Source organism: Cyanistes caeruleus, chromosome 8 (assembly GCF_971803275.1).
Source record: "Cyanistes caeruleus chromosome 8, bCyaCae1.hap1.1, whole genome shotgun sequence".
NCBI classification, from domain to species: Eukaryota; Metazoa; Chordata; class Aves; order Passeriformes; family Paridae; genus Cyanistes; species Cyanistes caeruleus.
The window spans coordinates 20,163,731-20,188,488 of NC_141708.1; the positions used below are offsets into that span (position 1 = coordinate 20,163,731).

General features: G+C 39.5%; 1 protein-coding gene across 47 annotated transcripts in view; it reads right to left on the reverse strand.

The window, feature by feature from the left end:
• The window catches only part of SORBS1 (sorbin and SH3 domain containing 1), a 160,919-nt gene that overhangs the window by 104,510 nt on the left and 31,651 nt on the right, over positions 1-24,758 (reverse strand). For 31 of the 47 annotated variants that reach the window (XM_086901012.1, XM_086901023.1, XM_086901020.1 and 28 more), the window contains exon 2: positions 15,938-15,996. The gene's annotated coding sequence lies outside the window, so the exon portion shown is untranslated. Of the gene's footprint in view, positions 1-2,604; positions 2,805-15,937; positions 15,997-21,745; positions 21,836-24,758 lie in introns of those variants that run through there. The other 16 variants (XM_086901006.1, XM_086901008.1, XM_086901011.1 and 13 more) reach the window with 4 other exon arrangements.

Here is a 24,758-nt window from a genome sequence, read left to right on the forward strand (position 1 = left end):
GTATTGACTGAAGAAAAACAGACATGCTCTGTGTGACAGATATGACTCTTTTCTAATAAAGCTTCCAGCAGTTATTTAATTCAGCACACGCCTTTTATATGGATATAGACAAAGCAGTTACCTGAAAGGTTTTTTTTGCAAAAATATACTGCAAAAATATTGCAGTATTTTTTATCACAGCATTACCTAAAGGTCCAGTCAAATCCTACCCCTAATGTGCTAGGTGTGTATAAGACTAGGCACCTTATCAGACTAGTTTACAACCAATACAGACAAATGAAGCATCATTACTACCTATCATTCATAGGTAGGGAAATCTAATGAAGACAGATGAAATAAAATGCTAGAGATCACACAGAGTTATGTATTAAACTTGCTCCTCTTAGTTAGCCTCAGTTCACTGCCAAAGCTCATTTTCAGCTGCCACAGGGGAGGCTGGACAAGGCTGCTGTGCCCAGTAATGCCTCTATGTAGTTATTTCTCTCACTTGTTGGCCACAGGATGTAGGTGCAAGACAGTAAACCATCATATGATGGCCATATAGAGAGAATATTTTACATAAAGGGAGACCATCCAGTCACCTCAAAGGAGTCTCAAAGGAAATCTTTCCTGCAGAGCAGGCAGTAAGCGCTCTACAGGGTGCTTTAGAAGCTATTAGCCACATTCTGGGTTCTGGCTCTTCCTCTAAATGACTGCCTCTGTTGAACTGTATGCCTTAGGAAGTTACAGAATAATAAAATTTGTCATTTAAATGTCAAGAAAATATTCTGGAAAAACTTAAGAGAAAGCTGAATCATGGTGTTCAGGGCTGTTCAGCCTCCCGAGCTCAGAGCATTAACAGCCATCTCAAGTCACTGATGGGAGAACTGGGAAAGCACTTACGGATGCTGCAGAGCAGGACTCCACTCGGGAGCAGCAGCAGGCAGCCCTTATGTGCAACAACATATAATGTATCTCCAGCCTTTCAGAATGACCATAAATTACTAAGCAAGATGATGAAGAGTCAATCATGAGAAAGAGACAGGGTTACTATCTTCAGTTATCACCCATATCTACCTACATCAAGGTGGCTTTTAAAGGATCCTTAATTTACTATAACCTCTCTCTGCTTAATTTAATCTTGGTTTTCCCAACTAGAACAGAGAGGTTGTTCATAGCCTGGAGCTATGCCAGAATGAAATCCTCATTAGCTGAAGTTTTAATTTCTTAAACCAGAGCATATGGAAGAACTCCAGTGCCCAAGAGTAGTTGCTGGGCTCTCTCCACAACATAGGCTACTTGTGGCCATGCTGTCAGGCCAATCTCAGGTGAGGTGAATATTGCAAGGACAGATGCAGGTGATTACTGGAGTAGAATAAAATTGGAAAAAAACAAGAGTGAAGAACCTGCCCTGATATCAACCACAATGCTTGTCTTAAAGTCCAAGCATCTGCATGCTCAGAGACACTCAAACTTTTGTAATGAAAGAAATTCTCCCATATTTATGCCAGAAAAACTGAGGAAGACCTAACCCTAGGTCTTATTCAAATTTTTAAAATGTGCTACTAATTATTGAGTCAAATCATCGGGTTTGAGTCTGGCCCTAAATTGTTCCAGCTGCAACTGAGAAACCTAGAATCAAACCCAAACTTTAAGTATCAAAGGCTTAAGGTCAGCCTTGACTTTCTGTTAAATTAAGACGATAATTTGAGCCACAAATTAATTAAATCATTAAGCAGGCTGGAAAATGAGCCCATCTTACTTCAGTTTTAGTGAAAAAAAAATATCTCAGCTTGAATTTGCAGTTTAAGTATGGCATCTCTTACTTTTATTTCGGGATATTTATTTGGAGAAATTTAACAGGCAAGAGATGTCTATCTAAGAATGGAATTGATCAGGAATGCAGTTACAACAGAAAGAATTTCAGCAGACCATAAAAGAGAAGAAGAAAAAAATAAAAGCCTACTACAAGAATAGTCTAGCAAAATGCAACTGTAGTGAGTTTGGGCTGTTTCCCGGTACTCCAGGGGGAATTCTGCTATTTGCTGAGTTTAGTGAACATAATCTAGTGCAGAAGGGAAAAAAAAAAAAGCCGCTGCTTTCACCGTTTTCTAAGTTCCGCTTTGTATGAGAAATCATATAAAAGACAGAAAAAATATTCTATTGCTGTGAAATACACAGAAGCTTGCAAAGCAGATGTTCTCAGCACACATAAGAGGGGCTGATTGGACCCTGAATAAAACTACATAACCGGAATGAAAAAAGCAAAGTGACTCAGCAGGCAGGGATGAATCAAGAAGTAGGGGACTCAAAAAGTAGTTTGGAAATAACGTCTGTAATGATAAGTCAGTCTGATTTTGTTAAACAGTAAAAGGTAATCAATACTTTCTACTACACTTCACAGACAGCACGATTTGAGTTACTTTCCTCCAAGAATCTCAGTATGCAACTTGAAGGAAATTAAAGATCATTCAGAACATACACAAACAGTTAACAGGAAATATAAAATGAAGTAATTGAAACAAAATCTACCTCCAAAACCAGCAGATATTCCACAAGTTATTTATAGCAGAAAATTTAGGAGACTATCAAGGTCTTAAATCTTCTGAAGTTTTAAATACTTACTTCTTGTAGCCAAAATCACATCAATGGAATATCCAGGAAAATTTTTAAAATATTTCATTAAGGAGCTTGACTAGATGAGAACATAACATAGACTTTCCTTTGGACTGTCCAGCCACAGGCATTTATTCATTCAACAGAAGCACAGAGCGTGATACTGTAGTGCAGTCTTTTACATAGGGATACCAAAGAGGGGGGAGGGAGGGGAAAGCCCTTCCCCAAAGACTTTAGTTCAGCCCACTCATTAAAATATAGAGTGAAAACAGCTGCTGTAGAAAGGAAGAGGATGTCCAAGCAATTTTTTGCTAACTTTCTTAGGTGTAAACTTACTTCATTCTGGAGTCTCAGTAAGAAAAATAATTTTTTCTTCTGAATTTTACTCTTCCTCTGGCATTTCTCTTTAAGAAAGTGACTCTAGTGCCACTTAATAATAAAAATAACAGTGGATAGTCAGGTCTCTGTTTTCAAAATCATTACATCTCACTGGGGGAAAACAGATCCGTAACAGATCTCCCTCTCCACCGTGCAAGCTCTAGTACAAGTACACATGTGCTTTATAACACTTAAGTCTTCACACAATGTAATATTAATCTCGAATGACTTTCATCCAGAAGTCCCAAGCAAACAACAAATACAAGCTCACTGAAAGCAACATTTAGAATTGATAGCATGTCTCTTACAGATTAGCACCTCAAAGTTAAAACTAGATAAAGAACAGAGGAAGGAGGTAAAAACAATGAAAGCTTCGCAAGTGTTTACTGGGAGACATTGGATAAATAAACAAGGATTCTTCAGACTGAGAAAGAGTTGGCAGAAGGGAGATGAGAGAGTGTTCTATTAAATCATGAAAAGCACCAAAAATGCTAATATGGGAATAGCAGCCCATTCCTTCTAGTAACAAGAACTAAGGGGCGCTGAACCCAATGTTTAGGCAGAAGTTTTAAAACAAACAAAAGGAAGTTATTTTTCACATAATTCATAGAAGGATTGCAGAGCTTGTTGCTCGTGATCTTGTGGAAGTCCACTCTTGAGCAAACTCAAAAAATTAAATTAAACAAAAAAATGAAAGAACCGCTTTAATCCTAGAACTTTTGGCTTGGGAAGCTAGCAACCACAAATTACTACAAGGTGTGGATATTTCAGGTGTGGTAACAATTTGAATTTCCCCCTCTACATTAATCCTTCCCCTAAATCAATGACACTGACCACTGTCAGAGCAGCAGTCTACATTAGAAGGATCTTTGAGCCACAACTGTGCCCATTTTCATCCTCCCATTTATCTAGTTTTCACAATGCTCCCTAAGAAGAAATTGTATTATTAGGTCCTTTCCACTGATAGGGAATTATCTATGTACATCAAGGCCAGGAATAGCACAACTCTTTGGAAATTTCAACTGGTAACCACAATTCAGAAGTTAGGTACTACCCTTAAAAGTCATCCTGAAGTGACTTTCTACTTCTAAAGGGCAGCACCCTACCAAACCCCTGCTCTTGTGACTGATCCCCATTCACTCCAGTACACCTACTCCAGTGTCTACTTTCATGAGCAAAGTTATCTACCAACAGGAGCTTTTCCACAATGATTTCAGCAGCCATTACTTCTATTTTCTGCTCTCTCTCTCTCCCTGCCTACCATTGCAAAAACTAATGCATTCTGATAGTGAAATCTTACAGCAGCAAACCTATTTTAAATACATATGTGCTTTTTATGTATTATCAAATAGCATTTCTTGATGCAAGGCAAGCTGGCTGTTCTTAGAGCAGCAACTAGAAAACAGATTGTGCACTCAAGGTTGTTGTTTTGTTGTTTGCTTTTTTTTATATAAGAGACATATTTCAAAAATACTCTCAGAGTGGCCATCATGTGGTAAAAGGGTAGCTGCCCACTTGCCTTGCTGGTACAGCAGCTTGTCTGAATTAATACTGAGAAACAAGATACTTTTATGCAAAATAAGTAAATTGACTTGAGATTCTTTTCACATCAGGTCTGAGAAAAGCAGACAAAAACCCTGTTTCCCTTCTCTGCTCCTAATTTTAAACAGGGGCTTCATAGCTTTTTGTCTGCCTCAGTATGTTTAATGTTTCCTGGAGGCCTGCAAAGGCATGCAAAATATTTTAGTTCAGGGCCTCTATATGGTTGTAATAGGAAGTAGATGTCTCCCTTACAGAGAGGGGTTAGTATAGAAACAGATTATCTGAATGACAGCAGAGTCTTAAGTGTTTATTTCAAAGGGAAGGAAAGGACAGATAAATATTTACTGCTTTCTGTCCACATTGTAAAATACAGACACTGCCCATTTTCAGTTACTTCTTGTCTTAGTAATCCAGGTTATTGTCTGACCCTGCTCTCTTGGTCAGGATTTTGTCTTCATGTTAAAAAAGGTTCTGATGCCATCACTCACAGATACATCCTTTAAGCTGCAGAAGAGTTTCACAAAGGGAAAGCTGTTTTCTAAAACCTAGGCTGGTCAATGCTTGTACAAGATGTGTAGTCACCAGAAGTGAAACACAGACTTTTTGGTCTACTTGGGAAAATGCTTGTTTCCTGTGTAAGGCTTCACCCTATGCTGAAACAGCCTTTCGGAAAAAAAATCTGAGTGTTCCAGTGCTAACAGGTTCAAAAATGGTGGCGACACAAACGTAAAGAAGGGCTCACTTTTACACCTGTCCCCTTGTCACCCAACCTGAAGGGTAAGCGCCATCCCCTCCTTGGAAGCGTAGGGGATGATAGAACAAGAATAGATGTTCTCTTTCCTCCTGCACAGACCTTAATCAATAATCTTCATGTCCTGATCTTTGATCCATTTGTGGCAGGAAGCTTTGATTCTGAGCTTCCTATTCCTGAAAGGTCCATCCTTTCTCCTTTTCACTCTCTTATGTACCTACTGCTAGAGAACCAACAGAATTAAAAGTAACTTTGGGATAATTATCATTGATGCAGTCTTATCTTCCCTATTTCACAACTTGACTAAAACTGATGAAATCTCTCTTCCTCTCCCCTTCTTCTTTCCCTCCTTTAATTAAAAGTTGCATGGTAAATCAAGAGGAATCCAGAGGGGCTTAGAGCAGACCTTATTATTTCCTTTAGCTGCAACTAGACTCTTATATAAGAAGACATTAAAGGAATGACTGATGGAGTTAAGTGCAGTAGGTGCAACTCAGTGGAATGCTGGTTATCAAAACAACAGCCAAGGGGCAATCATACATTCTGTTCAGTAGATGAATGAGAGATCAATACCAATGGGACATATTCTGTGATGCTTCTGTATGCACAGGCATGCCCCTTCATAAAGCAACTTTACTAAAATCCCCTAAAACAAGTAGACTTCTGACAATTCAATAGCTGGACAGGAAGGCTCTAAGGTGTTACAGAGGAAAATAGTCATTCAGTAAATGCTGTACAGGGTACAGCTGAACAAGTACATTAGCACAAAGCCTTCAAACACAAGTGTTTTTACAGATCAGGAAAGCTGCTGTCATGTTTGAAGGTGCAAATGGATAACCTTTAGCAGTCTCGGTTGAGGAGAGTTGCACCTGTGTTATGAGCTGAAACAGCATAACGAATTTTTGCAGCAACTGCAATCCAACAAGACTTTCTGCATAGCTCCTCAGAGTTTTCATCTTGTCTCATTAAAAAAATTAATATTATTTTAAAGTAATAAATCAAGTTTGGGATACCAGTGAATTTTTCCAAATTCTGTTTTCTCTTTACCCTCTTTTCCATTGGGTGGAGCAAAGAGATGAAAAGGAAAGGAGAAGAACGCTATTTAGATCAAGAAATAGGAAACAGAAGGAAGGAGAACACATTTTCAAGGAAATTTAGGGATTTCAAAGCTGAAAAGTGAACACTTTCTATCTCATTCTGGAAACATAATGAAGTTATTCCCGACATTAAAACAGAAGATTTTCTTTTGCCACATTTTGTTACACAGTTTACATCACCAATTGTTTCCTTCTGGAAACATTCACAATTATTCAAATTCCATACTGAGAGGGAAAGGGGAGTTGCACTGTAAATGGACTAGATGGCCAAATGCATCAAAACAACAGCCTTAGACTTTTGGTTCTGGAATGACATGAACTGTATTACTAATGATGCTATTATCTCTGGAAAAGTCACAGTGATTTTATTAATACCTGTAATTATTAACTTAAGATACACAAGATTATTAACTTTGGCTTTAGACCGATGTTTCTATGACATAATCAAGGTGTTCATGGAATCTTTCCCAAATTCTGGCACATTTGACTTGTTCAAGCCATTTCTATAATCTGCCTTGAAAAACAGCTTTGTGTGTCCACAGAGAAAAAGATCACTGAAAACTGTCCATGAACAACATCGATCCTGCTCTCATCACAAATCCCTAAAAAGCGGTAGAGGACATCTGCAGGTTAATCAGTGGACCTCAGAAATCAGACACAACCCTAGATTCTAACTGCAACACTTTTGGATAAGCTCTCAATTCCCACTTTCAGCCTAACACGTACTAACATTCCTCAGCAGTGCTATCTTCTGAAGAAACAAGCACGCTCTCAACAGAGAGCAGCAAGTTGTCCATGCCCAGCATTTTACGTGATCATGGAAGATAAGGTTCATTTTGACTGAGGTCACCAAAAACTGCAAGGCTTGATCTATTTCATGGGATATTTTAATACCTTCCCTGAGCAAAGAAGGTTCACATTTCTCAGAATCATTAAAAAAAAAATGCACATACTTTATGGAACCAAACTGAGATTGACTTAACTTGGAAAACTGGCCTGCTGATGCAATGTGAGCAAGCATTTTAGATGCTGAGCAGAACCTCAACACTCTCAGTCTGTTCACTGGATGTGAAGCCTCTCCCTTCCAGCTGCCTTCCCCACCCAGCCTGAAAGCACTCTGCTTTGGGAGTGGCTTTTCTCACCAGGGAAGCGAAACTTTCTTTTAATGTGGTTCATGGAAAGTTTAGCTGGTTTTCTTTCTCCAGCCCACCTAGGCTGGAAAAAGACATTAGTCCCAACCAAAACCCAGTATAATAACTGCCCATCTGTGGATAGTTCTTTTCAACTTGCAAGGAAGCAATCCCACAACTGCAATTTCTTGTGTCTCATTATAATAATGGTGGTGTAGCACAACCATGGAATGAGTTGTACTGGAATTGAGTATAGTTATTGTACAAGCACTTTCAGATCCCTTCATCCAAAAAAAGGAAAACAGGGATTAAATCAGTTCTAGGGGTCCTCTAAGTACAGGAAGAACTACCAATAAATTCAAGGGTAATAGAGGCAATGGGCTGCATAGGATGAATTTTATTTTAACTTGCCTTTAATGATACACCATAGGATATAGAAACTGAGCTGTGGAGTATAAGCAGTACAACCGTAAGGCATAATGAATGGATTTATTTCTGATCCAAAGTCTGCTATCAGTAACATGTATCATGTTACTGCTTTCAACGAGCTTTGGATCAGTCTCCCATGAGCACCATGTAAAAGATATGAAGTCAGACAACAAGAGAAACAACGACAGTGTAATTTCAGCAATGTATGTGGAGGGAAAATTTACTTTCCAGAAAAATAGGACCTGGGAGATGCCACATATTATCAGATCACTGATTTACATAATGCAAAGCTTTTATCAGTACCAGAAGCCTCAGGGTCATATACAAAAAAACAATCAGCAGTTCTGGGAATTCCTCCAGCAGCTGGGTATTCCTCCTGTTTGACAAAGGCACAGAGTAGCTTCCCCATATCTGTGAGGCACCATTTTGTCTTTGCTGGGTAAGTTTTCGGCTGGATTCATTCTCAGTTCACCTGATCATGCCACATCAGCGCTAGAGCTAACACAAAGTAAGGGTGAACTTGGGATAAGGCCATATTCTTTCAGTAGCAGCCAGGATTTGGATCAGCTTACACCAGTCCTGAAACCACAGATCCACAGAAGAACTTAAAAGATCTTTTACAGTTCAGTGCAACAAAGTAAAAGCCAAGAGAATAACTCAGGTTCAAGAAATCAGGTATTTGGGAGCAAGTACACTTGTACTTCCAGAGCAATGCACTTGGCCCTTCTAAAGAGCAAGAAACAAAGATCTGAACTGACTCACAAGTAAGAGAGGAAAGTCTGGAAGCCCTAACCTAGCACCATTCCTCTTTAGTTGGCTTAATGTTCTCCAGACACATCATTTTCCTCCTGATTACTGGATGGTATCTCCCCCTCCATGAAGCACACACCATTTCTGATAAAAGGTTCTGTATGTTTACCATCTACCCTGCTTTCAGCACAAATCCAAAGAAAACACCCTGGTCCTTTCCCTGGGATGAGTCTAACTCAAAGGCAGTGCACTACCCACAGACATCCACAAGTTAACACTTTCATTCAAGACCAGAGAGATCTCTTGGTCACAAAGTTGCAGTCTGGGTCCTCCCTCTGCCTATTTCTCTGATTTGGCTGAAGCCTTACCCTAGCTCTGCCTCCTCTTCTCTCCTGTTTATCACTACAGCCCTGGTGGTCCCTGCATGCTGCACAGCTGCTCCTCCTTCCCTCCTGCCTAAGCTAACTCTAAAATGCCTCCTTGGACCAGATGTTTTCCACGTGTTTCACTCTCTATTTTTTTTCCCCACCCCCACCTCTTCCAAGGCAAGTAAAAACCTACCTCCTTGATCCTTCAGATCCTAAAGTATCCCTTAATCAACTTGACCAGCTTGGTTCCGAGGCAGGCAAAAAAAAAAAGGCTCTGCTTTTTCCTCCATGATAATACATGGGCAGGAGACAAAAATAAGCCTTAACCTTGGCACTGCCTTTAGTTTCCATTTCACCTTCAGATGATCAGCTTTGACTTTGATATTTTTTTTGGCTTTCTTTCTTGATTAAATTTTATTCCTTGGAAATATTTTTTTAAGCACAATTAACATCTGTATCACTTGCCACTTTTCCTTCTAATCATCCTTCTGTTTATTAGCTGCCACTGAAGGCTTATTTACAGGTACAAATCTTAAGTTTATAGGGACTTCATAGGTGCCATCCCCCTTCTCTGTAACATTTCCCACTCTCCATCTGTCTTTCCTTGGCACCAGTGCCTGCAGTGGCAGTAGACATTTATACAAATTACCATCACTCTGCTTCATCTCTCAAAAATCGGTTTCGATATCAGCCCAATTCAAGCTAGTTTCACAAGTTTATGTTAACAGTAGGTCAGACCTAAACCAATAAACTCCAGCTGGACCAGTACTGTAACACCCACTTTTCAAGTACTACAACTTCCAGTCATTCATATATAGAGATGGTTTTGCAAGAAAGGAATGGGTGCAGCATTTCCATCCCCTCCTGTGCAATGGTATGTTTCTCTGAGCAGGAATATTCACTTTAGGCCAAGTCCTGAACACGGTCATCAGTGTACCAAAGGAGCAGTAACCACATCCCGCAGGCCAGTGGGCCAGCCCTGCCACAAGGAGTGGGTGAGCATCAGAACACACAGTGCCAAAGCTGCCAAGAGATAGATTAGCACCCAAGCACCTACAGAAACTAGAAACTAAAGTCATGCAGATTTTGTCTATAGCACGGGCAGCCCACAAAATACTTGTCTATAGGGGTTTCATTCTTTGAAGTCCAGACTCTGGCCTAGTCACAAGCTGGGAGCAGCCAGCGGCTGTTTCTGCCCTGCAGCTGGGGTGCTTGTCCCTCACGAATGGCGAGAGGGGACAGGGCAGACAGGGTGACCAGCCCCCTCACTTCACTGGCATCCGTGCCAGAGAACAAAAGCTGGTGGCAGGACATCCCTTTTCTGACAGAATCACTCCTGAATTTGCTGTCTCTGTGAAAGTAGCTCTCCAGCATGTGATTTCCCACATACCACAAGGGCTCCAATAAAAGCTGTTGCATTCAGCCAAATGTTTAGTACTCCTCTGATATCTGTATATTAAAAATTACCGTGGGGGTGAGGGAAAGCAAAAAGAAGTGTAATAGTCTGAGAATATTAAGTGGAGCACTGGCGGAAGAAAAATTTTGCTTTCCAAACGCCACATGCAGATTTATTGCAGGAACAAAATGGGTGCGTAGGCACTGAAAAGCCGTAGGCAAAGTCCTGCATTTCATTTTGTGCATTACCCAGAGTCTCTCTCCAGGACTTCAGCTGTGTCACTTCATTTCCTGATATCTCATAAACAGGCAAAAGTTTACATTAATGCTATTTTTAAGGTTGTATACTCAGTATCACTATGCCCAGATCTCATGAAATTTCAAGGCATCACCAATCAGAACTGGCAGAACTCCACCTAATTCTGTGGCACTGACATGATTTTTTTTATGAACTACTAAGAACTTGGACTCATTCGTTTCAATAGGTGAAAAGCTTCTCAGAAAGATGGTCAAGATTGTATGCATTTTAATGATGAGCCTGGTAGTGTCAAAATTGCTGGGGAGTCCTGCTTTTCCCAATACTGCCAAAAGACAGCAAGGAGGAAAGCAGCAAGTGATGGTAATTATTTCTCAGCACCAACTATCTCACTGCTTCATGTACACCTCCACTTGGACAGTTTTGGTTTTAAAGGGCAGAAAGGACATCAGGGGTTTTGAGGGTGTTTTTTTGTTACTTGTTGGGTTTTTGTGGTTTCTTGGGGGGATTTTTGTTTTGGTTTGATTTTTTTGGGGCTATCTAGTGCTCTAGACAGTTCTGCTCATTGCCTGCTCATGTTGTAACATTACCAGTTCTCTCTTCCTATACAGTTCATTAGACTTAGAGATTTATTGAAATTCCATTCAGCTGGAAGCTGATTATGCACTGTTTCCTGTAGCTCCCATATAGAACACATTGCAAGCATAAAAATATCTGTACCACTCTTTGGTTTTCAATTCCTTGATACTGCTGTTTAAAAAAAAAAAAAAGAAACTACTGCAAAAAGTCTCAAGGATTCAGTATTAACCTAAGGAAAAGAAATTCAGTTCTGGAAGCACCAAAGAATAAAAGAAGCACCCCAGGTGGAGCACAGAGAAGAGAAAAAAAGTGTAGAGTTCCAAAGACCAAAAGGTAATAAAGAACACTTGTATTTTGATCATGACAGACCAAAGAAACTATACATCCCAGTTTTATAGACAAAGACTTTATTCTATTCTGTCCCATCCTCAATACCTGCAAGTCACTTTCTATCAGATCTGCATACTGAACATATTGCTTGAATGTTAAAAAGTGGCAAGAGAAAATTATCCTATGCATTCCTGGCCATGTCATATTTAAGCTTATCTCATAGTTAACAACTTCTTTTCCATTCTTTACTACCTCCTAAACTCCTTATCTTGCTTCATTTCCCATTTTCACTCATTTACTCTTTTTACGTCTTTTGATTTGTTAGTTCCTAGACCTGCAAATCCCCTTCTCTAGTCACTGTCTTCTCAGTAATCACTTTTCCTTCAAACATTTCTCACCCTTCCTCCCATAAGCAGCTGTTCTCTATGTTATTATCTAGGCCGGACTGAGACTGGTGACTCTACAGTGCAAAGAACAGGTCTTATTTATGTTTGTGAATCCTTGTCTAACTTTATGCTGCTATGTAAATGTTTAATAGGTACTAATGCATTTGCTGGAAGAAGCTGTGTGCTAATACTCAGTGGACTGTTTGGATACAATCTTGCTGACTGTCAGAAGCTTCTGGAATAAAAGAAATGCATTTTTTTGGTGACACTGCAGTTTCAAAGTTAACAGATCCAACAGCTGTAGTTGTGTAGTGAACCATCACAGTACCAGAAATGGCCTTATCTACTCTTTCCATGTTTGAAACAGGATAGAGTTTGAAAGCTTAGCACTATGGACGTAAGGCTGATTTCAGCTACAGCCATTGTACCTTATCTCCTCTATCTATCTCCAGACCTCCAAGGTCACACTATTTTAAACAAATCTTTCATATCTTTGCTTTCTCCTTAATGTTGGCTGAAGAGCATAGAATGATCTTGTCCTCTTTTCAAACTAGTTTTGGCATGATTTTCCTGTGGGCTTTACTGTATCACATCCTGCGTAGAATTAATTGTGAAATAGAAACCCCAGTGGCAGATAAGATGCATAGTTTTTATTTCAAGCACCAAACAGGAGCTGAGTGATTCATCAGCTGAAGCACACCACACAAGCAGCAACTGCTCAAGCAAACAGGGAATGAATGATGTCTTGGCCTCAGGGCCAATGAATAGTGGTGCTAATGGAGAAAATGCAAGGACAGCAGAAGTGTCAGGCCTACATGTCAAGTCTCATGCTAAAACTCATGTAGACAAACCACACCACAAATTTCCACAGTTTGTGTGAAAGAAAAACGTGGGGGTTTGTTGTTTTTATATCAGGTTGTTCTTGATGGTGTGACTGGTCTTATCCCATAATGTTAACCATTTGTGCCCTGTTGCCATGAAATCCAAGGATATAAAGAATCACTGTTGTGGCGTGATTGTAGGGGCTCTGAAATGAGGAGTGCTGGGTGGTGCCCATCCAGCCATCCACTTCCAACACTGCATCCTAGGATCAGGTTCCTGTTAATTTTAATATAGTTTCAATAATAGTACTACTCTTGATGTCTTAGCCTTGAAAGAGATTTTGACCAAGTGAGGAATTGAGAAGGTTTTCCCAACTGGCAGTGTGCAACAGGAAAGAAAAATAGCTAAATCTGGTAGAAGCCAGTCCAAGCAAAAGACAATTCTATTAGAATAAAAATCCCATAGCAGTGAAATCTGTTGGACTTTAAACAGTTTATTCTGTGGCATAAAACATATGCCACCACTCCAAACTTTAAAAGGAGACTGGACCAAGCAGTACAGAAATACATTGCAGGGCCACAGCTACATCAGCATGGCAGTAGAACAGATGAGCTAATAAACTATCTTTTCTCTTCTGTTCAAGATTAGCACAACAAGATTTCCGTACTAGTCAACAGCTATTTACCTGTAACCAACACAATTTTCAGAGTTCAGATTTGGTCTAAATTACGATCTGCTTGGGAAGAAAGGTGTGCATGATTCATCAAGTGATGATTATTACAGATCTAAAGGAAGGGGCAAGGAGGAGAAAGTCTGCTTCTTGTAAATGAGTTAGGGACAGAGACTTTTAAAAAGATCAGAACAGAAACACTTTAGAAAATCTGCCCCTATATGACTGAAAGCTGATCTCTTTACATAAATTCCCACTCAGTCACGAATGTTCAGCACTTGCACCAAAACCTGTTCCCAGCACTCTACCTGCTGTAACTGGTGTCAGGAACATTTCTCCTAAAGATGTAATATTTTTCATGAACGTTCCAGCTCATCAAAAATCAGAGCTTACATGCGAGAGGATTTTCACAGGACAATGTAAATATTTTGGTGAATGTAAATATTTGGTGAAGCCCTCATTGTTTGAGGAGCATTATTTTCAAATAATATTAACTGCTGCATCATGAGCTGGACAATGTCTTTAGTTTGCTTAATGCAAACTAATTTGAAAGAAAGAGAAGAAAATGGAGATCTGCTTGTTGTTTTCTATTGCCTCTAAAGAACACAGTTTCAAGTACCCAAATAAATAATTAAAAGAAGAGAAAACTGAGCAATTAATCTTACGTGATCAATTCGGGACTCACAGCTTGTAGAAACTCTGAACCTGCTGTTCAAAGTGTGCCCTCCACCCATGAACTAGTTTTGTCAAGGAATCCAGACCTAATTCACAATAATATATTTCTGTAGAAAACATAGAACTGCTTTCATAGATGTTTTGCTTTGTCTCTGGTACTTTTAAAATGTAACCAGTTTGGACTCAGATATGATTTGACTAATTTGCATTCATTCTGGTGTGAACCAAATTATGATGCCTTGTGTACTCACAGAAGAGTCTTCAAAAGGTTTGTTTTAAAGATGAACTGGTAAGCCCCAGGGACTAAGAAGCCCTTTAAAATTGGGGTCAAACTAGGCATTTATATTGAAAAATAATAAATAAATCCATTTGGAGACAAAGGCCTACTGTATACCAGTCTTCCAGGAAAACCCATGGGTGGCTGAGAATTACTTGGGAAAACTTAGAGGAAATTAATTCCAACTCATTCTCAGTTCTTTCTTCCACACTGAAAAGAGGGGTTTATGGAGGCAGAAAAGCATTGGTGAGTTCACACAGGGTCAGGAAATATCTGGCATTGTAAATGCAGAGCTAGAAAATGTTCACATTTCCTGTACCACTGAAAGAGAGAACCAGCACCTTCCCTGCCTATGGCTCATTGAGAACCCGGGTCACCACTAGCTCCAGCTACAAGATCGTGGTGTATACTTAAAAGGTACAGGGCAGAGTAAAAATTGCAGTCAAAGCTTATGTGGTACAACAGTTCAAAGGAACCACTTCCCACCCTCTATTCAAAAGGAAGAAAAAAACCCAAAAATACCACTAAACACAAAAACCAGTCCCACTGTTCTTTATAATACATTGCTTTCTGTTACTAGGCAGGCACTGTCAAGCTGACTTGTACAATTCATTAGAAATTAGAATTTTACTTGGGAATTTTGCACTTATATATATACATACACACACATATATATATATACATACATAAATTAATCATTAGGCTACATGGTTCTTTACATTTGTTTAAAAAAAAGATATCATGCTGTATTATGGGATTTTACAGTGATATTTATAGAAAAACACTATTCTTTACTCTTAACTCTGCAATCATATGTTAATAATTATAACCACAAAAGTTATTTCAATTCTTCCAAGTTATACAACCAACTAGACAGCAAAGACAGCTTTGAACCTTTGAATATCGGGTTCTTATTTACCATATTATCCTATTTTTAGGTCAAACCTTTACACATTTGCTGAAACCACTTTCTCTATGTCAGGCAGTTCTCCTGGTACTCTTTCAGGTACCAAGCTGCTGAGGAGGAACAGCACAATTGATTCAATGCCCAATTAGAAATCCAGACATTTTTACAGAGAGCAAGGAAGACTCCCAGACTTGGCAAGGGAAGGAGACAGAGCCTCCCTCATGCCACATTTTTTGCTACGGGTTAGAGTATTATATGGGGAATTGTTAATTAACAGACACTTTGAAACCAGTGTCCACCTGCTATTAAATAGCTCCATTCTTGTTCTTCAGCCTCTGAAACACCTATCATCTATTATCAGGCAGCCTAAACTCGAACACCACTTGCAACAGTGTACATGTAGGATTCTCAAGATTAGTTCTGATTCAATGCAACTCTCTGGAGAAAACCTTTGAATTGTGTTTGAAGTACTACATTGAAAAATCAAGGAAGTAGTCATCTCCTGCCAATAGATTTGAATGTCACTTTTCTGGAAATTTCCATAGTGCAATTTAGATGAACACAGAGGAGAGTAACAGTGCCTAACATACATTTACATACCTTTAGCAGAGCTCGGAGAACAAGAAGCTGCGGCTCTACAGGTATGTTCTGGACTCCTCCTGGGAAGAAAACAAACCAGTAAGTGTTATAGATTACAATAATTTAGTGCAGCTGTTAGGAACAAAAAAAAACCCACAAAAAACCCCCAACAAAACAACAAAATGCTCTCTCAGTTTAAAATAAAAGAAACCACCACCCTGGGGTGAGAAAATTTGACAATTATTTCTAGTTCATCAGTTCAACAAGCCTTGTTATCTTTTAAAGCTGAGATTCACCATTTGTCTATGAATCAGCTCTCATAAGACAAGGTCCTCCATATCTATATGAAACCCAAGGCAGTATCATTTGTGTTTATCATTCTGTAAAGAGAAGCAGTGCCAAAATTCTGCAACACCTACTTTAGCTGCTGAAATCCAGAGAACTGAATGTGCTGCTGTTAGCATTTGGAGACAAGAATATGTTTTGATCTAATACATCCTCCACAGACTCACTTGGTGTCAAGAAGGCACTAGATTCCATAACAGGCTAAAATAAGAGACAAATATGAAAACAATCTGCGTGCAACTTATGCAGAGTAACTTCTACTCATATTTGAATTTTTTCAAGAGTGTTCTAAACTTGCTAAAAATACCACTGAAGTCTGCAAATAGCTAAATTCTCCTAGCTTGCCACAAAAATGACAGCATGATTGATGTATATGAATGTTCTAATATTACTTTTACTATGTTGTGTTTAATTCAAAGTTACGTGAGAGGCAGGACTAGTATAAAAGTTCTCATATGCAAAGAAATCTGCCTCAGAACTTTGGCTTTTACTATTTAGTCAGATGCCTTCTTAGGCACTTGCCAAGGGCACAGCCTGTGGATACCTGTATGTGCAGATACAGCAGGTGTGCCAGGGCTTCAGTGGAAGGTGTCCCTGCCCATGGTGTGGGGCTCAGAACCAGGCAATCTTCAAGGTCCCTTCCAACAAAACCATTCTAGGATTCTAAGATTTTCTAACCTACTGGTCCTTTTTTCAATCACAAGACTTATGCATCTGTTGATATGTTCTTACTGGTACCCCAGTCAGTGAAGAATTTTCCCTCCCTTCATTTTCACAATGCTGCTACAGGGAGTAAAATGCCCTTCAAATTTTCTACCTCTTCCTCCTTTTCAGAAAGCAACATGCCTCACTGTTTCCTGGCACACAGAAGTAAGGACTAGGGCTAGGAACACCTCATCCTTCTTCACTCTGTGTCCTCAGATTCTGACCCTTGTTTTCCTCAAGAGTAAAACAACCCACCACTCTGGATAGTGTAACCCACAGCCATGCCACAACACTGTTGGGCACACCAATCATGTGCTATCATGTGGTACCACTGACACCCTAAAGCCTCTTTCACCAGCACACATTTTGCCTGCTTGCCTAGCCTGGCTGCCTGGATTCCCACAGGTTTTCCTGTGTCATTCAGTTCTTTATTTCTCACTTACTGTCAGTAAAGTGGGAAGATTAACCCTGTTCTACCCAAACTGATGTGCTGGACTCAGTGTACAGGAACTCTAATAATGAAAAAAGAGAGGCACACTACCAATGGCACAGCTGTATTTTCCATTTCTGTCCTATACTTACTCTAGATCAGATCTATCCAAAGTCTATCTTACCCTCTAATGCCAGTGCGGTTATGGAAAATACAGTTTCACCCCCACTCTGTATTAATTTTTGAGGGGCAAATGCTGACTACAGGTTGCCTATAACATGACAGATTGTTTACTTGTACAAAAGCTTTTAAACCCAAGTCATGCCCTACCCTCAGCCACACAAAAAAAATGCCTCTGGAAATAGAAACAAAATAAGGCAAAAAAAATTTCAGACCTCTTGAAAAAATAAAGTCCTGGATGGCTTTTGCTAGAACGTAGAGTCAAAGGCCGAGAACAGTGAGACATATATACCAATTCCAGCAGGAATTGCTCAAGGAAAATCATAGATTTTCCAAGCACTGCAAAACAGCCAAAAGCCTAAGTGTACTGGAGCAAACATTATTATGAATAGCAGCAATAGTAGGTGTTGCCATTAGATAAGTAACTCCGACATGAACTGTTCTTATCTAATGTTAATTCAGAGTGGCAAAGGACTGCTCTTTCCATTGGTCTGCAATGAAGGAGAAATTCAAAGTCCAATTAAGTTCAATCAGCAACACATACTTCCTACGGATATCCCTGAAGATCAGACACACATTGCAACTACATTCCAAACAGTGAGAAAGGCAGCTACAGCAAAATGAAATTCAGCTTTTAAACTGATTTACAGCTTGAAGAAACAGTATCCAGGATGCCACCCATTCCTTGCAAAAGGATCTGATGAGGGCAAAATATGCAGAGATTTCCTTTCTGGCAAGTGCAATAGTCTTTTTGGTTAGGTGGCAACCATGCAGCTTCCAAACAGCTTGAGCAAGATTAGAGTACAGTATCCAAATTATTAACTTTTAAGATAAGGAGTATGCAGAGTTTTCAAGCAAATTTTCTAAATTACTTAGAAATGTGAAATTTTTGGATATCCAGGCTGAGGCAGCAAAAGTACATATCCTAAATATCATCACTAAAGATGTTACAGTACTGGAAGTTGCTGGAGGTAGGAGGAGATATTCTGGGCAACCTTCCCTGCATCTCATGAAGAAACCTTATTCATAACTATCAAATCATCCTTTGCTGTACTTCCTAATTACTGTTCACTGTGAGCTTTTCACTTCTTCCTTGTGCACTGTTCAACCTCCCAGATGATACTTCTGTTAAGCACAGACGACACCTGTTAAATATTCAAGCATAAACCAGGTAGAAGACCTGGAAAAGAGAATATATTTGACAAAGCTGGGTAAGACATGGTGAGAGCCCATAATGGAATAATCACTAGAAGTTCATGGAGATGAACTCCATAGTTCATACATGCTTAAAAGAAACCAACAAAACCAAACAACCCCCCACCACACATACACACACACACACACTATACAGAATCATGCACTTATTAGAAAACAAAGAGCATGTATACCCATCCTTCTCCTAACACAGGGCCGATTCTTGCCTGCAAAAAGTAGTTTGGCACATCAAAGGATGACTGTTGTACCACTTGAAATAATGTGATGGCTGTCATTTTCCTCACACTGCCTGTGAAAGACACACGTACCTGGTTCTGCAGTGTATCTGATGCATCAGAGTCAGCATCCATGTCTGTAAAACCTGAGTTCTGGGGAGAAGGGAGGAAGGGGACGGAACAGGGCAGTGTCACTGCCTCTACCATTTTGGAGATTTATACCTTTTCATCGCAAAGCAGTCCCCGTGCAAGGTACTGAAGGTTTTACTCAGAGTATACAATGAGAATAAATAATTTTCCCCAACTTAATCCCTAACTTTCCCTAACCTTTTTAAACAAACAGCTAGGAAGAGCATTAAGAAGCACAGCAGTAGTGCTGCTGATGAAAGGTCTTAAAACAAACATGAACATCCCTTTGGAAAAAATCACTTATGTAATGCAAAGAACAAGAGAAGATCCCTAAAGGAAGCTGAAGATGAAGGAACACTTTTTCCTCCCCCTCTGGCCTTCTGAGGACTGTAATCTTAACAACCATAGTTTTTCAAAAGTGGGTGTAGGACGATAGGGGGAAGAAAGGATAGCATTGTTTATAGTACAGCAGGGGCCAAATGAGGAAAATAACTTCTGTGCAAGAACGGAAGGGTGAAAGGAAGTGGGTAGGTAAAGACAATTGTAGGATTTGTACAGTACAGAAGAGAATCCCTTCCATGTAGGATGCAATTTCTTCCATGGAAAAAATGTTTCATCCATGGAGCTAGCTGACGTAACTCCTCTGGAATAGTAACCTTCCAATGTTTGTTATCTGTAGTTCTGTTACTAGACAGGTTGCGGTTCTTATAATTAGCACTTTATCAGCTAAAAAGTCAAAACATTCCTTGCATCAATGTATTTAGTCTTATGTCACCTTAATGAGATGGGTGTCAATTAAGACTGAAAGGAGTGTCTGGTATGAATCATAAATACTTTAAAGGGTTCTCAAAGTATGAATAATCAACACTTTCTGAAAATAAACTTCCTGGAATAAGCTTCAGGGTCACTTCACATCAGCAAGCCTTTTTGATATCCTGGCCATTCCCCCTCTTTTATAGCTAACAAGATGGAGGTGCATAAAGGCATCAGACAGCTTCTTTAACAAATCATACTTACAAAGCTAAAAGGAGGGAGGGTTTTTTTCACCAGTTGTCAAGTACTTCAGGATTCACTAGGAAAATTACATTCCACCTGCAGAATGCTATACAAGATTTTGAAAACCCATTAAAAGGCACCTAATAAATCCCACTGGATTCAAAAAAATGCCTACAAAAGTCCCACTGCATTCATCTAGCACCCACACAAGCTTCTCTACAGACAGATTAAGGAAAATGGTCTGCTTGTTGACCTGCTTAAGTAAATAAAGTAAATATTCAGTCCACAATTGTGAAAATACTTTCTTCACTGAATTGTGTCAGGACCAGAAATACATACAGAGCCCCTATTTTCTGACTAATAGTGCTATTTTACCACAACTCCTTCCATGTGGACTCCTTCTCTATGGCACCAGAGGAGTACAACCAGCCTGCTAGTTATATGTGTTTTTTGTGGACTGCTTTGAGGATGACCATGAAGAAAGGCAAGTCTGCTTTCAATAGATTTGTCAGACAGGGAGGGATCTGCCTCTAACAAAAACTCCTAAAGGATCCACACACAGAAAAATGTTGGAAAACAATTATTTTAAATGATGGTATGTTAATTATTGTCCTGAAAGCAATTTTTTAAAGCTTCTTTACGCAGTCTAAATAGTCACACTACTATATGATGCTTCAGAAAAACAGCTAAATCATCTGGAAACACACGTTGCAGAAAGACAAAAATACACCAAAACAAAGTGAAAAAGGATCCCCAGGATTTGATGGAGCTCCAAAAGAAACACATTTCACCATTAAACTTCTTCATGCTATTTCCAACTGATTTTTGACACTAGAACTGACTTTTAATAGATGCGAAAGAGATAAATGTCTCATTACCAAAAATAAATTTGTCTGTTAAGGATGACAGAGAGAGGCAAAAGCATTGCACTACCTATTATGGTATTGAGCAACAGATTTCACTCCCTCTGCTATATGCCCATTTATTAAAAATGTGGCAAGCTTTACGAAAGAATTCCTGAGCTTCTTTGGTCTGCTCTTTAATTCCTCCATAATTCTTTGTATATATAAACATGTCAGCTCTGGAAAGAAATGGGGCACGGGCATAATTTACCACAGAACTCTTCTTCTATTCAAATACTGGTAAGAAAACAATAAAAGACAAAAGGGGAATAATGCAAAAAATTAAAGCAATGAAACAAATGTGCCTGCAATTCTCTGTCCTGTCTCCAGATGAAGCTCCTTAGAACAGCAGCACCAACATGTTTTCCTGCCTTTTTGAATTCAGAGAGAGATCTTCTCTCTCTGTGTCAGGACTGGATGCATCAGCTCCCAATAAGCTGAATCACGCTGCATCACTGCCTGTGTTTCATGAACATGCGAGACACTTCTTTAATAGGAAATGGGAGCTGGCTTTAGCGTTACCAGCGTGTCACGCACAGCCACAACACAGCGAGGCCTTTGTTCTCTCCCCAATGGGTTGCCTTTGTAAAATATCCTCCTAAGGCCAGGCAGAGTAGTAGAATTTATTCTCACAATTGATCTAACACAGACAGACTTCTCACTCTGTCAAATACACACATGCACACATGCTCTCATAGACAGCCATACTCACAGATTTTTGCCTTTCTTCTTGTTCTCCTTTGATGAGGTAAAAATCGCTCCACAAAGCAAAACTGCACATCTGTGCATTCAGAACAATTTCTGTTCAGACCACTGTTACACTTTAAATAAAAGAGCCTGGAAAAAATTTCTCTGGAATATTGCTGCTGGTGAGGTTCAAAGCTAGACGTACATGTAAAACCAGAAGCACAAAAGCCATATCATATAGAAAATGGGATCCTGTGTTTTACTCAGCTATTCATCTGTCCTTTAAAGCAAATCCAGTTGAAGCAATTCCTCACTGGCACGCAGGAGGGCTAGATAGCCTAATAGGTCTCTTCCATCTCTAAGCAATTCATGCCTTGCATGGCTTATTTTTATTGACTTATCTTACTGGCTGTTTGTGGGCAGAAGCATGTGCCTCATGCAAATGCCAAGAGCACTCTTGCTTTGGGATGCTATTGCGTAAATTGAAGTGAATCAGACTTAAAACAAAAAGCATGATTTTATTTCTGAAGGATTAAGTCCTTATCATCAAGCATAGTTATTACATATACAAAAAGAAGCTTCAGCGGCACCTACAAACATTACATTAACCAATCTAGCCCTTTCTGGGCTTTACTGCTCTTGCTTTACCACAGCTGATACCTGAGCTCTCTACAATAATTAGAGCTTTAACACCTTGAGAACACTGAGCAGGGATTCCCAGTGTCTTGAGGCAGAAGTCTTGACACCTGACACAACCAGCAAGACAGAAGAAATACATGTTCTAAACACATTAAACACTTAAAAGTGCAAGAATCCTCCTCTTCCTTAAAACTATTTCCTTTGTGCACATTTTTTATCTCAGTAGAGACTGGTGGTGACATTTCGAGTCAGCAGGAGGAAATGCTGAATTTGTGGCCTTAGCTGATTAGATCCTCAGCTAGTACAAACTGGAGCAGCTATGTGTATTCATAACCCAAGAGGAATGCCAATTCTGAGTATGCTTTCTGCCTTAAGGAGTCACTGTATCATCAATCTCAAATCACAACATTTATTAAAATGATATTTCTGACCAAAAGAGCAAGAATGGAACTTCTATTTGCAAGATGAAGTACAGAGGGAAGGAAAAAACCCCAAAAAAACCAGTCTCTTACCTTGAAAAAACTTATTACATATTTCAGCACTAATTCACCGCATGAGATTCTTCCCTATCACCTGGAAGCAAGAAGCAACCTGGGTGAGAGCTCTTAAAAAACAGAGGATTCCCAATTTCTAGTTTTTAACTACCTACAATTACCAAGCAAGCTGTAGTTTTAAAAGTTAAGCAGCAAAACTTGACTACAGGAAAGGAAAGTCTGCTTTCACTGCTTGGAAACGTTCCTGATTTTTTCAGTGGGAACATTCAGTAGTGAATGTTAATATTTAACTCTGTGTTTTTCCAGTATTACACCAATCTTTATCCAGGGATGCAGAGAAGTCAGTGGCATAGTTGAACTGCCATTATCCTTTAAAAGCAAGAAAAGTGACCACCACTGAAAAGGAAAAACAGCAGCAATAAATCCAAGAAGAAATTTTCTGGAAAGACACTTTCCATATCACACATCACAGAACACATCAATGAATCAGCAATTCACACAGACAGTAAGCAATGAGAAAGGAGTTAATAAAACGCATTAACTTCATACTTAAAACTGCTCAGAGAGCAACAGTAGTGCTTCACTTGGTCACTTAGTCTTTCTGAAAGTGCAGTAAGTCAGTCTCAAGAAAATCTTCACACATTAGCCAAGGGAACACCTGCTCTTATCTATGCCATTGCTGCTCCAGCTGCTGGAGCAAACATAACAAGCTCAGTGGAAAATGTCCCAGATGCCCTACTTGAAGGAATTCCTACAGTCTTGTTTTCTCTAATCTTGTTATGAGACACCCCCTTCTGCCTGCCCACTTTTTCCCTGAATGCTTTCCAAGACCATTTCCTTGTTTTTGGAGTTAGCCAGGAACCAGACTTTCAAACCAAATGCCAAAAGGAATCTGTCCAAGCTCACAGTGAGACATAAGCAAGGAACAACTGCATAATCAGAGATGGTAGCACCTGAGGTCCTCTGGTAAACACAAGCCCCACATCTCGTCTTGTACCAGAGCACAGGGGCATAGGATACTTGCAGTCCTGTTCTTCAAACACACTGGACAAGAGAACACAGTTCTGACATTTCCTATGGAAACTGGTGGTGAGTGATGGAGGAGTGACCAGCATCTTTAAGAGACAAGATGTTTTGAAGTTTCAAAGACAGAAGATGAAAAACACCTTTAATGGTAGAAAACACAATGAGCAAATAGAAATTGGCATGTATTTCCAAATGCCCACCTCATTGTAATGAGATACACAGGGAAAGTTAATACTCCTACAGACAGTAAAAGCCTCATCATACCAGTGTCTTCTACCCCCACCACTCTATTCAGCATCTCTAAGTGGGAGGTATTCTGCAGCCTTTCACACTTGACCTCTTAATTAAAGCATGATAAAATTAACATCTCAGACGCAATAGATCTTTTAGCCACCTACATCAGTAATTAAACTAATTCTCAAGGGAGCAAGAACATTTGTTATGTGTAATGTAACTTTAGCTGGGGTATTCCAAAGAAGGAAAAAGAGCTGATGTAATAAATGCAGTCATTTATATTTTAATGGAGCTATTGTAAATGAAAGAAGAACACCTGTGACAGCTTGAGGCAGCCCCAGCCAAATGAAATCTTTTGTATCATGCAGGGACAGCATACTGCATATGGCCTCCCCATCTCCAGCTGCAGTGTTGAATAACTTAGTGAAGCAAACAAGCTTATGCCTTCTCTGACTCTCTGAGCACTAGAATCTGCTTTCAAAACCAACGGAACTGTATCATATATATATGTGTGTGTGTGTGTGTGTATATATATATATATGTATATGAATCTGATATTCATTCTACACGAAAAGCAAGATAGGCCAAAGTAGGTCTGAGGTCTTTCTTATTGGCAATACACATTTTTGCATTTGTGAAAATCCA